This window comes from Nannospalax galili, unplaced genomic scaffold (assembly GCF_000622305.1).
Source record: "Nannospalax galili isolate Female #2095 unplaced genomic scaffold, S.galili_v1.0 scaffold346, whole genome shotgun sequence".
Taxonomy (NCBI): Eukaryota; Metazoa; Chordata; class Mammalia; order Rodentia; family Spalacidae; genus Nannospalax; species Nannospalax galili.
In genome coordinates this window covers 2521078-2532288 of record NW_008357637.1, presented here as the reverse complement: position 1 = coordinate 2532288, position 11211 = coordinate 2521078, and the positions used below count along the sequence as shown (strand labels likewise).

Below are 11211 nucleotides of genomic sequence, written 5' to 3'. Positions count from 1 at the left end.
ATGCTGCCTTTGAGCCCTCACCGTGCCTCCTCGTGGCTCTGAGGGTTAAGCTGCGACGCCATAGCACATCGCTCATGCATAACTGGGGCCACCTGCTCATTGAGGGTGGCCTCTTCAACCACCAGCTACAGGGGCATGGGGGGAAAAATAATATAATTTTTTTAACTTCACAGATAAGGTAAAATCACAAATGGCCTATGTTTAGAACCTCAAGATTTATAATACTAAAGTAGGCATTATTAGATTTCTTTGTAGGTATATTTTTTTATATTTTATTTGTTTTATGTGAGTGTATATGTGTGTATGGGTGCACATATGCCACCGTGAATGTATGGAGGTCAGAGGACAACTAGGGACAGGCAGTTTTCTCTTTTCACCTTGGGGGACCTAGGGATGGAACTCAGGTCTTCAGGCTTGGCAGCATGTGTTTTTACCCACTGAGTCATCTCACTGGCAGTCTTCGTGGGTTTTCAAAGCAGAGATTTTGTTTCTGTTTGTTGAAAAATGTGAGGTACTAGGAACCCACCAATACCACACAAAGAACATTCAGCCAAAGTGAAAGCAACTGGGTAAGGCAGATTTTACTTTTGCAAAAGGGTACATTGCATGGTCAGTCAGATCCAGCGGGCACGCAGGACCCAGAAGCTTGATAGGCTTTTATCCCTAAAGCAAGAGTACTGTGTCTTTTCCCAATTGGCTGGGGTCCGACCTCACAGTCTTTCACAGTTGGCTACTTTGAAGTTGGCTAGTTTGAATCAATGCAAAGGAAGGAGGAAGAGAGCTGCTGCCCCAGGTCATCAAGTGGGGAATGCATCAGAGCCTTTCCTTAAAGAAAAGTCTTACAGGGTGTGATGGGATTAAAAGATTAGATTTCTTGTCTTAAATCAAGTTTTATAGGGTTTGAAAGAAAAAAACTAATATTTCTTACAGGTTTGCCTTTTTATCATCATGGCAATGAAATTTAAGAGGAGTTGCCTACTTAGTTTCCATTACACTTTAGATATATCCAACTTTGGGTGATAAAATTAAAACCAACAACCAAATGCCATAAAAGCTAGGGGAAAAAACAAGTTTGGGTGTGTGTAATCTGAAGACTGTCTTCCAACTACCAGTTTCATATAGGACTAATGTAAAATTCAGCTTTGTATTCTCTAGAAGAGAATAAATATAGTCATACTTCTTTATTTATGAAAGAAAAAGTACAGAGTTTCCAGGTATAGTTAAAATAAACTCTCCACTACAAAAAAAAGGCAATTCAAGTACATTTTGTGACTCAGCTATTAGTGGAAGTAAATCCTAAAAGAAAAGAAAAATCTTTTAATCTGGAAGTAAAATTTTATGCTAAAGAAACATACTGACATCAATAAATAAAATTAGCAGTTATATAGTATTAATTCATATGCATATTGAAAGATTTTCAAGGGAAGGATTCAAGAGAGGCAGATTACTGAGGAATGAGGGGTTTATTAGAAAAGTTATCAATGGACAGACAGAGAGGCAGCAGAATTCCAAGAAGGGAGTTTGGGCCCCAGCACCAGAGACAACATGGCAGGGTCCCTGAAAAGAGGATGAGGGATGTTTCACAGCACAAGCCTTCAATAAGGCTCTCTGATTCCCAGGCAGGCGATAGGAAACAGGATGTGGACCAATAAATACCCCCTTTAATGGTAAGGATCTCTCACTTTCCAGGCAAGACATCTTGGTTCTGGGATGTCTGGTAACTAGGGACTCACAGACAGTGTCTCAGTAGGGTGTCTGTCCTTATCTATGAGAGGAGGCTGCTGCAGATATTGTGACCTGAACAGAGGCTGGATTCTAACATCACATTCTTATACACGTGAACTCCTGGTTACCAAGTAGTGTCTGTAGAAAAGCTTGAATGCTCCACAGGATGTTCCTAAAAGGGACAATTTCTTAGGGACTCTAGGATGTTGACAGCCATTGAAATGCAAATCATACTGTCCCAAACTTGGTGCAAAGACCAATCAGACTCAAAACTCCATCAATGGCAAAAAAACATGGTGGCCCTGCCACTTGTGAAAGTGTATAGGATACCTCTTCCTTAAGCTAAACGGGTAAAGTTGCAATAATGAACTTGGGCAAGTGTACCATGGCTTTAGACTTAGTTCTATTTTCTTGTGGAATATATCTGTCTTGGTGAAATATCAAGGTGACATTGTTTTTTTTTTTATATTGCCAGAGTTACAATATTCTTCAACTCAGAAAAAAAAAATCTGATTGCATTATTTTATACATTTTTCTCATTAATAGAGATAATTGTCATAAAAACAATTTCAAATGAATTAAAGTTACCTAGTATTTGTTACAATTTCATCTGTAATCCAATCTGAGTGCCCACATATTTCAAAATTACATTACTTTTTATAGTGGGTTCAACAAAAAGTAAGCACAGGAAAGAGAAAGTGACTAAAGGTCATATTGATTACATTAAACAAGTACATTCAGAACTTGGAAAGAGTAAAATAGAGAATTGCCACTTATAGTGTGACATAAAATCTTGACTCATAAAATAATAAGGAGCTAAGCACTTTTGACTAGATGATATCAATTTTCACTCTGAAAATATGGAAGATCTGCTTTGGGCAGCTCTCAGAAGTACCAGCTAGATCCAGAGGGAAACAATAATTCAGGGGGCTTAACAAGAGATCAAAACGGGAAGGCAGATTCTTCATCCCCTGTGACCTTGCAGAAGTCAAACCACAACCCTTCAGCTCTCCAAGCCCAAATGAGAAGAGAACCCTTCTGTCTGCAGTCTCTTCAGCCACCTGTCGACCAGAAGTCTCTGAAGACATGATCCAGGCAGCCACTACCTCCTCCACGCTGTGCAATTCAAATCATGTGCATGTAGTCATTCGCTCCTCCGGAAGGGGGGCCTTGTAAGAGGCCCGAAGTTTGCTTTAAGGCAGCCTCCGTAGAGGTTTCATTTGAATCTATTAGTTCCCTGATTAGGTTCCAGTAGGAAAAGACTGTAACAGGAATTTTTCTCGGGCCCAAAGACCTTATAGTAATCTTCTAAAGCATTCTTTACTCTTTTCCATCCTTTAATATCTATTATTCCTTCTTGGGGGAACCAAGGACAGGTTTCCTTAATAAATTCAAAGAACCGAAATAAATCCTCTATTTTAACCTTTACTCCTCGCATCCGTAAGGCATCCTGCAATTGCTGAACATAAATTTCGTGCCTGCTTAATTCTTGTCCCATAATCAGACGCCGATACTTACTTCTGATTGTAGCCGAGGCAAGTTCCCGCGGCGTGTCCAGAGTGAAGAATTGTTGCGGAACGCGTTCCTTGGGGGCCGTCTTCTTCCCACACTGGATCCTCCATATCCAGCCCTCACGCTGAGCACCAGATGTCCTGACCCGCAGGACATCTGTATCTGGAGGGAGGAGAGGGGACGGAAAGGGACAAGAGATGTGAAGAATGGAGGCAAGACAGGCTTTCTGATCAAGTCTCATTTATTGAACATCTAGATAAAGTTTTTATAGTGAGGAGAGGGGGAAGTTGGCAGGGACAAATCCATTGAGGCAGAGCAATTCAATTAACAGAACAATTATCATGATTGTAATACCAAAGTTTCTAGCAATTACATGAGAAAATGAGGGAGTCTCTCAAGCGTTAAGTGCCCAGGTTAGAACAACATGTTTGTGAGAGGCTTTCAAGTATAGTCATCTGGTTAATCTCAAACCAGGCCAGCCTTGATGTCTGAAAAACAGCTTTGCCAGGAATCAGGTCTTGCTATTTCCTGGGGTAGGGGCCTACGGCTCCCGACATTAAATGACCCCCAAATTTCAGTAACACTAAGGGGTAGATTGTAAGAAGATTGTCAAAGGAGTCAAAGACGTGATTTCTCTGGCCTAACAGGCCACTGAAAGGACTTTGGGCTTGTTTCTTCTTTTTTACTATATGTCAAAATATAATTTGCATATTACAGCAAATGAATACATCTTAAGGGTATGTTTTTTTATGGGTTTTTTTAAAATTACATCAGAATAATACAGTAAGACTACCATCCAGATAAAATTCCCATCATCTCAAACAACTCCTCTCTTTTGGCCAACATAACTTGCCAACAGTGCTATTCACTTTTAGCATGATAGGTTTGTTTTGCTCGGTCTTGAATGGTATATAACGGAACCAGATAGCAGCACGACTTTGGCTCCAAGTAATGCTTTTGAGATCCTTCCAAGATCCAGCTCCCTTCATTTGCATAGTAGAGTGGTACTGCATTGCCTGCATAAATCACTTTGTTTCCGAAGTCTCCTGCAGATGAGTGTTTGGGTTATTTGCAGCTTAGGCCTATAATGAGCAAAACTGCTAAGAGCATGTGTGCACTCTCCTTTCTTCAACATGTGCGATCATGTCTCTTGGTGTAAATCTGCCAGTGTACTTTCTAGGTCAATAGCAGCAGGTTTAGGAAAACTTCATTTGCTTTTCAAAGAGGCTACACTGTTTTATACAATATGTACAAGTCCTAATCATTCCAAGTCCTCACCAAAAGCTGCGATTGTCAATCTTTTTAATTTTAGCCTTTCAGGTGGGTGGAGAGTGGTATTTGTTGTGATTTTAATATTCATTTTTCCTCATGACTAATGATGAACTCTTCTACATGCTCTTGATTACTCCGCTTCTTTTATGAAGTGTTCATCCTTTGTTTGGTTGGCATCCCACATCCAAAATCTGTATTATATCATGCTGTAACTTGACAACTGAAAGCAACAATTATATACTAGCTCACCCAATTCTTGGGTCAGGAGCCTAGAAGCAGACTAGTAAGTGTTCTAGCTCAGGTTGTAGCGGGGATGTTGGCTGAGGCTGGCAGCATATTAAGGCTCCTTGGGTTTAGAGACATCACTTCTAGGCTCACTTACCCAAGCTTCATGGGAGCGGTGTCTAATGTTACTTGGTGACATTGAAAAAGCTTAAAGAGTCCCTGCTACTCTCACAGATGCTTGTTCTCAATTTGAAAGACTAAAGGGAAAGGCGATGGCAAAGAGAAGCCCAAAGCTCCCAGCTAACTGGGGATGTGGGTAGTAATATAAACATATCCAGATGCAATGAACAGTTAGAAATGGATCTCTTTCATTAAGCCCCCACTACCACACTTGGTTGTTTAAAAAAAAAAAAAAAATCAAGAAGTGTCCCAAGTACTCTGTAAGTTGTCTCTAGAAATTTACCTGTAGAAATGAAACCCAGATCAAAAGTCACGATATGGAGAAAGCTACAAAGCTATTATGGATGTATCATTAATTAGAAATCTAAATTATGGAGTCATGAAAGAAATCAAATTATGCCGTGAAATTGAAAGTGATAGGGAACATAAGGTAAATAAGAGGACACAAGATAAATAAGGTCTGGGTCCTTACCCTATGAACTACCAAAAACATGCTTTAGGACATAAAATGTGAGGTTAGGGGCTGGAGAGATGGCTCAGTGATTAAGAGCACTGTTTGCTCTTACAGAGGACCTGGGTTCAATTCCCAGAACCCACAACCATCTGTAACTCCAGGGGATCCAATGACCTCTTCTGACCTCTGCGGGCATTGCATGACACTGGTGCACTTACATACACGCAGGCAAAACATACACTCATACAGACAAAATAAAAATAATAAAACATGAGTTTAGACCACAAAGCCAGAATGTTTGCAGGCAAAGATACCTTTATACCTAAACCAATCTAAAGTCAGTCAGGTTAGAAGTGGCCACACAAGTGATGAACACAGACATGAGGAATTGTTAGAAAGCAGAAACCTAACTAAGCTCTCTAGCTTCACTTGCACTTAGTTAACTGAAAAACTCTAATTTCAAAGGTCACACAGCTGAGCACTACATTGTCAGTATCCCACCAGCTTACTGGAGATAATGCCTTTGACATGCAAGTCAGGATTAACCGTTGCCTTGGTTACTTTGAAGAAACCTGAAGGCCAAAAGCACTCAATCTTCTTTTTATTTTTTCTTTTGTACTGGAGATGAATCCCAGGGCCTTGTAGGTGCTAGGCAAGCACCCAATTACTGAACTATATTCCCAGACCATTTTATTTTTATTTTTATTTTTATTTTAAGATGATATCTCGTTAAGTTGTCCAGGATGGTCTAGAACTGTAATTCAGGATGACCTCAAACTTGCATTTCCCTACCTCAGCCTCCTGAGTAGCTGGAATTCCAGGCCTGCACCACCATGATTGACTAGACACTGACTCTACTTGACAGCCAATGACTATCTGATGGATGGCTGTTGGGGACCCCTGTTGTGAAGTAGTAGTCTCTCCATGTCTGGACAGCCCATGGGCTCGGTTTCATATGCAGAAGACTCCTTTTCATCAGGGTACCTTCCTGGCATCTTCCTGACTCGTCTTTTGAAGTAGCCGCCACAGAAACATGACCTCCGGCTCTGGAAATGCCAGGTTTTCCTGTGTGATTTTTCTGGCAGTCTAGCAGCCTGGCAGGAGCCCACTCCCATATGTAAATAGGGTATCCCACAAAGTACCTATCAGCTAAAGCTTTTACCACTACCCCCACGGTATAAAGTTTCCTGGTTTTCCCTCAATAATTGGAGCTGGATCACTAGGAGCTAGAGCTGGGACACTGAGACTTGAAGCCAAGCAGAGTCACTTAATAAAGAGCTGTAACAGGGACTAAGCTGAATCCCGTGTCTTATTGCCTGCGATCCAGTCTCCCCGGAGAAAGCTGTTTCTTTGTAAGCCGACTCACAGACACCTAGCTTTAGCCGCCCGCTCCTTCCCGAGTGATCCAGCGGCCGGTGGATCTCGCATCTTGAGGAAGTGCACGGGTGAAATTAGGGCGGAACCCGGCCGGGCAAGCCCTGGCAGCAGAGACCCACAGAGACGCGGGGAAGCGGCGGAGAAGCAGAGACCCGCCAGAGAGCCAGCAACGCGGAGCAGACGCTGCGGGACCCGCCGCCTTCCAGGTGTGCACAGGGGACTTGCGCCTCGCTAGCGCAAGACCTTCAGCACCCCAGCGGTGGACAGCGACGCGGTGTGCGACCAGACCCGCCGCATCTCCAGGATGCGCGCAGGGGACCGGTGCCACGAGATCCCCGCGCGCCCCGTAGATGGCTGAAATGGACTAGCATCTCTATCTTCATATTGTGTCTGCCCTTTTCTCTGCCTCAACCACTAAGTCAGACTCTACTAGGCTCTGCCTGTAGACGTGTTGATCATTTGAAATAAGTTTTGCCCAAGATAATAATACAGTGCTAACTTGGCCTATTGTCTGTTGGAGACAATATGTGTTTCTTCTTCCCCACCCTTATGCTTTCTCAGAAGTGTGAACATCTGCAATCCCTCGGCCCTACCATAAGGTCCCAAAGAAACCACAAGACCAGGACATTTGTTTTGTTTTGGTTTTTTTAATATATTATTTATCATTTTTTTATTTTATGTGTATGAATGTATTGCTTGCATGAACGTGAGTGCACCCATGTCATGCAATGCCATGGAGGTCAGAAGAGAGCCTCGGACTCCCTTGGAACTGGAGTTAAGCATGGTTCATAGCTACTATGTGGGTGCTGGGAATTGAACCTGGGTCCTCTGCAAGAGCAGTCAGCACTCTTAATCGCTGAGCCATCTCTTCAGCCCCAAGGCCAGGACATTTGTATAAAATGATGAGTAACTCAGCAGTCCTAGGCTAGGTCACCTCTGGTTAGCCTGCAAACTCAAGGTTAGAATGCTTTCACATAAGAAAGAAAACATGTTTTGAAACTGAGCCCATGACCAATGGACAATTACCAAACTACAGGCCACCCCAGAAAAATCAGGTAAAGCTTGTTACTTCCTTTTTTCAAAGAGTAGTCTGGTTACCTCTCATTTGTGCCAGATCCCTTTGGCCTAAGTTGTCCAGTTTCACTTCCAATAAAGGAGCTTTGCCTCTCCTGTTCATAACATGTAGCTTGGTCTCATTTCTATTGTTTCCTTGCCTTAAGATCCCAATGTTCAGTGTGAAGACCATTAAGAATACTCAGGACATGCTACTACAGGAAAGTTTAAAGAAAGTCAACTGTTAAGTAGGGAAGTACATGAAAATCATTAGAGATGCCATTATGTGAATACATAGGAAAAGATTAATGCTCTTGTTAAAATAAGCTAATGGGCACCCTGGTCTAGTCATCACACATTGTATTGTGTATTGAAATGTCACACTATGCACTATAAATAAATATGCCAACCATGTACCAATGAAAATAATTACCTTTTCAAAAGAGAAATGATGGGGCTGGAGAGATGTGTCAGCAGTTAAGAGCACTGACTGCTCTTGCAGAGGACCCAGGTTCGATTCCCAGCACCCACATGGCGGCTATTAACTGTCCTGAATTCCAGTTCCAGGGGAATCCAAAGCCCTCTTTTGACCTCCAAGGCATTGCACGACACAGGTGCACTCACACACATGCAGGCAATACACTCATACACATAAAATAAAAATAAATAAATAAATAATAAATAAATATTTAAAAAGAGAGCAAGAAAGAAATGATGGTGAGGTAGGCAAGCATAGCAAGTAGCTTAGCAACCCAGGACTACACTTGGTCTGGGCAATGCACACAGCCCTCTCTTAACAATGTACCTATAGCAACCTAGGACCTCCAAACAATGAAATAAATTTCTCCACCCCTAACAACTATAAATAGCTCCCCTTTTGTGGACAATTTCTACTCAAATATATTCCTAGATATATCCTGGTATGGGAATTAGGGGGGTTGTTCTAGCTTGTTTCTCCATTGCTGTGGCAAAACACTCTGACTACTACCAACCTGGGGAGGAAAGGGTTTATTTGTCTTACATCTCCCAGGTCACAATTCATCAGGGAGTCCAAGGTAGGAACTCAGGGCAAGAGCCTGGAGGCAGGAGCTGGAACACAGGCCAGGGAGGATCGCTGCTTACTGATTGGCTCCCTGGCCCCTGCTCAGCCTGCTTTCTTATGCAACACAGGCCCACCTGCCCAGGGATGGCACCACCCACAGTGGGCTGGGCCCTCCCACATCACTCAACAGTCAAGAAGATGCCCCAGGTCAGTCCTATGGAAGCAATTCCCCAACTGAGGCTCCCTCAACCCAAGTGTGTCAAGTTGACACTAAAGCTATCCAGCGCAGGGTCAATCCAGCCTAGACTGGTTTGGGGCCTAGGTACAATAAGACAAAAATAAGTTGAGGAGGAAAGGGTTTATTTCATCTATCAACTTCCCAGATCACAATCAATCACCAAGGGAACTCAGGCAGGAGCTAAAGAAAGAGACCATGGAAGAATGCTGTTTACTGGCTTGCTTCTCTGGCCTGTGCTCAACCTGCTTTCTGTACAGCCCAGAACTACCTGCCAAAGTGGTACCACATCACTCAATAATCAAAAAAACGCCTCATAGACATGACCACAGGTCAATCCAATAGAGGAAATTCTCCAGTTAACATTTCCTCTTTCCAGGCATGTCAAGTTGACAACTGAAGCTATTTAGCACAATGCACCAAACACTAACCTGGGCCCTTGAGTACTCTCTCAGGTGGCCTACTGCCTCACTTCACACTATATACAAAAAACTTGCATTTTCACTTTGTTCTTAGTAAAACTTCTGGCTTTACTTTTTGTGTGTGCATCTTCTCCAATTCATTAAAACACCTGGAAACTCAAAAACAGAGATCACTGGTAACAAAAGAATCATGGGTAAGGTTCCCCCTTTACTTCCCACATTTCCTTTCTCTTTTCTGAGACAGGGTCTTATGTAGTCCAGGCTGACCTCAGACTTGCTATATAGCAAAGATAACCTTGAACTCCTGATCCTCCTGCCTCTGTCTCCCAAATGCTGGAATTACAAGTGTGTGCCACTATACCTGGCATTACTTACCATCCTTTAAAATATATTTTTATACTGGGGCTGGAGAGATGGCTCAGCGGTTAAGAGCACTGACTGCTCTTGTAGAGGACCTGGGTTTGATTCCTAGCACCAACACAGTGGCTAACAACCATCTGTAACTCCAGTTCCATGGGAAACTGACACACTGTTCTGACCTCTGCCAGCATTGCACAACATGGGTGCACTTACCTACATGCAGACAATACACGCATGCACATAAAATAAAAATAATAAATAAAAATTTTTTAAAGTTTTAAAAAATATTTTTATACTTAAAAAAACTAAAATTAGTAATTACTGTCCCTACATTAAACACTGAATTTTATACAATAAAAATAAAATATAAGCTCTGCTTCCCTGGGCCTACAGGACTCGCAGGCCTCTCCCCAGGGTAAGTCAATCATGCCCTCTGGGCCTTGACTCCCCCAGCTTCATTCACCCTCCCATCTCCCCCAACTGTCTCTCCTCCTAGCCTGGGTCCTGCCCCATTCCTTGTTTTGGCACCCCAGACACCAGGGAAACCACCACTGCTTCCTGATCCTTTGCATCCAGACCAAACCAATTCCTTCTCCTGTCCCCAGGAGCCCTCTGAGCCCGGCCCCGCCCCTACTCCATCTGCTTCTCTGGGCTGCACAACCCTCCAGCCTCTTTCCTGGATGCCAGGGCTGACCTTTCTGCTTCCCGACCCTTTGCATCCAGACCAACCCAGCTCCTCAGTGCAGTCCCCAGGAACCCTTGGGATCCCTTCCCGCCCCCACCTCCCTTTGCATCTCTGGGTAGCACGGACACCAGCTGCCCTAGACCAGCATCTTTCCTGGGCCCTGCTCCCAAGCCAGTCCAACCCCCAAATTCCTGAGGCCAAAATCTTTCCTGGAGGGATCCATACCTTAGGAGAAAGCCTGAGAGCATCTGATCCTCATCTGACTAGGGCCTCTATGGGAACTCTTGAAGACAAAAGCAATCTGGCCACTCCAATATAAAATCAAAAGAGAGAACCGGAAGCTTAGATGAACCAGCTTTTCATGCCCAAAAAGTAAACCACAAAGACACATAAAGTTTATAAAAAGAAGTAGACCTAAACTTGAAGGCTTGAGTCTCACTCAAGAATCAGAAAGTACAAAAGAAATCCACAAGTCAGAATCACAGAGAAAAAATAATAGCATGAAAAACCAAAATAACATATCCCCACCAAGTACCAATAGTCCTCTAGAGAAGTACCGTGAGAACCCCCTAGAGATAATACAGGGCATGGAACTCAAAAGAACAATTATAAATATGATAAAAGAATTCAGTGAATTTAAAGAACACACAAATCAAAGAACTGAAGGAA

The 11211-nt window shown here is 43.0% G+C and overlaps 1 non-coding gene across 1 annotated transcript; it reads left to right on the top strand.

Annotated features, from left to right (window-relative positions):
• Positions 1–133, top strand: LOC115067989. The gene has a single exon (XR_003847353.1). It is a non-coding gene; the product is annotated as a small nucleolar RNA SNORA76 (small nucleolar RNA).
• The last annotated feature ends 11078 nt before the right edge of the window (positions 134–11211 follow it).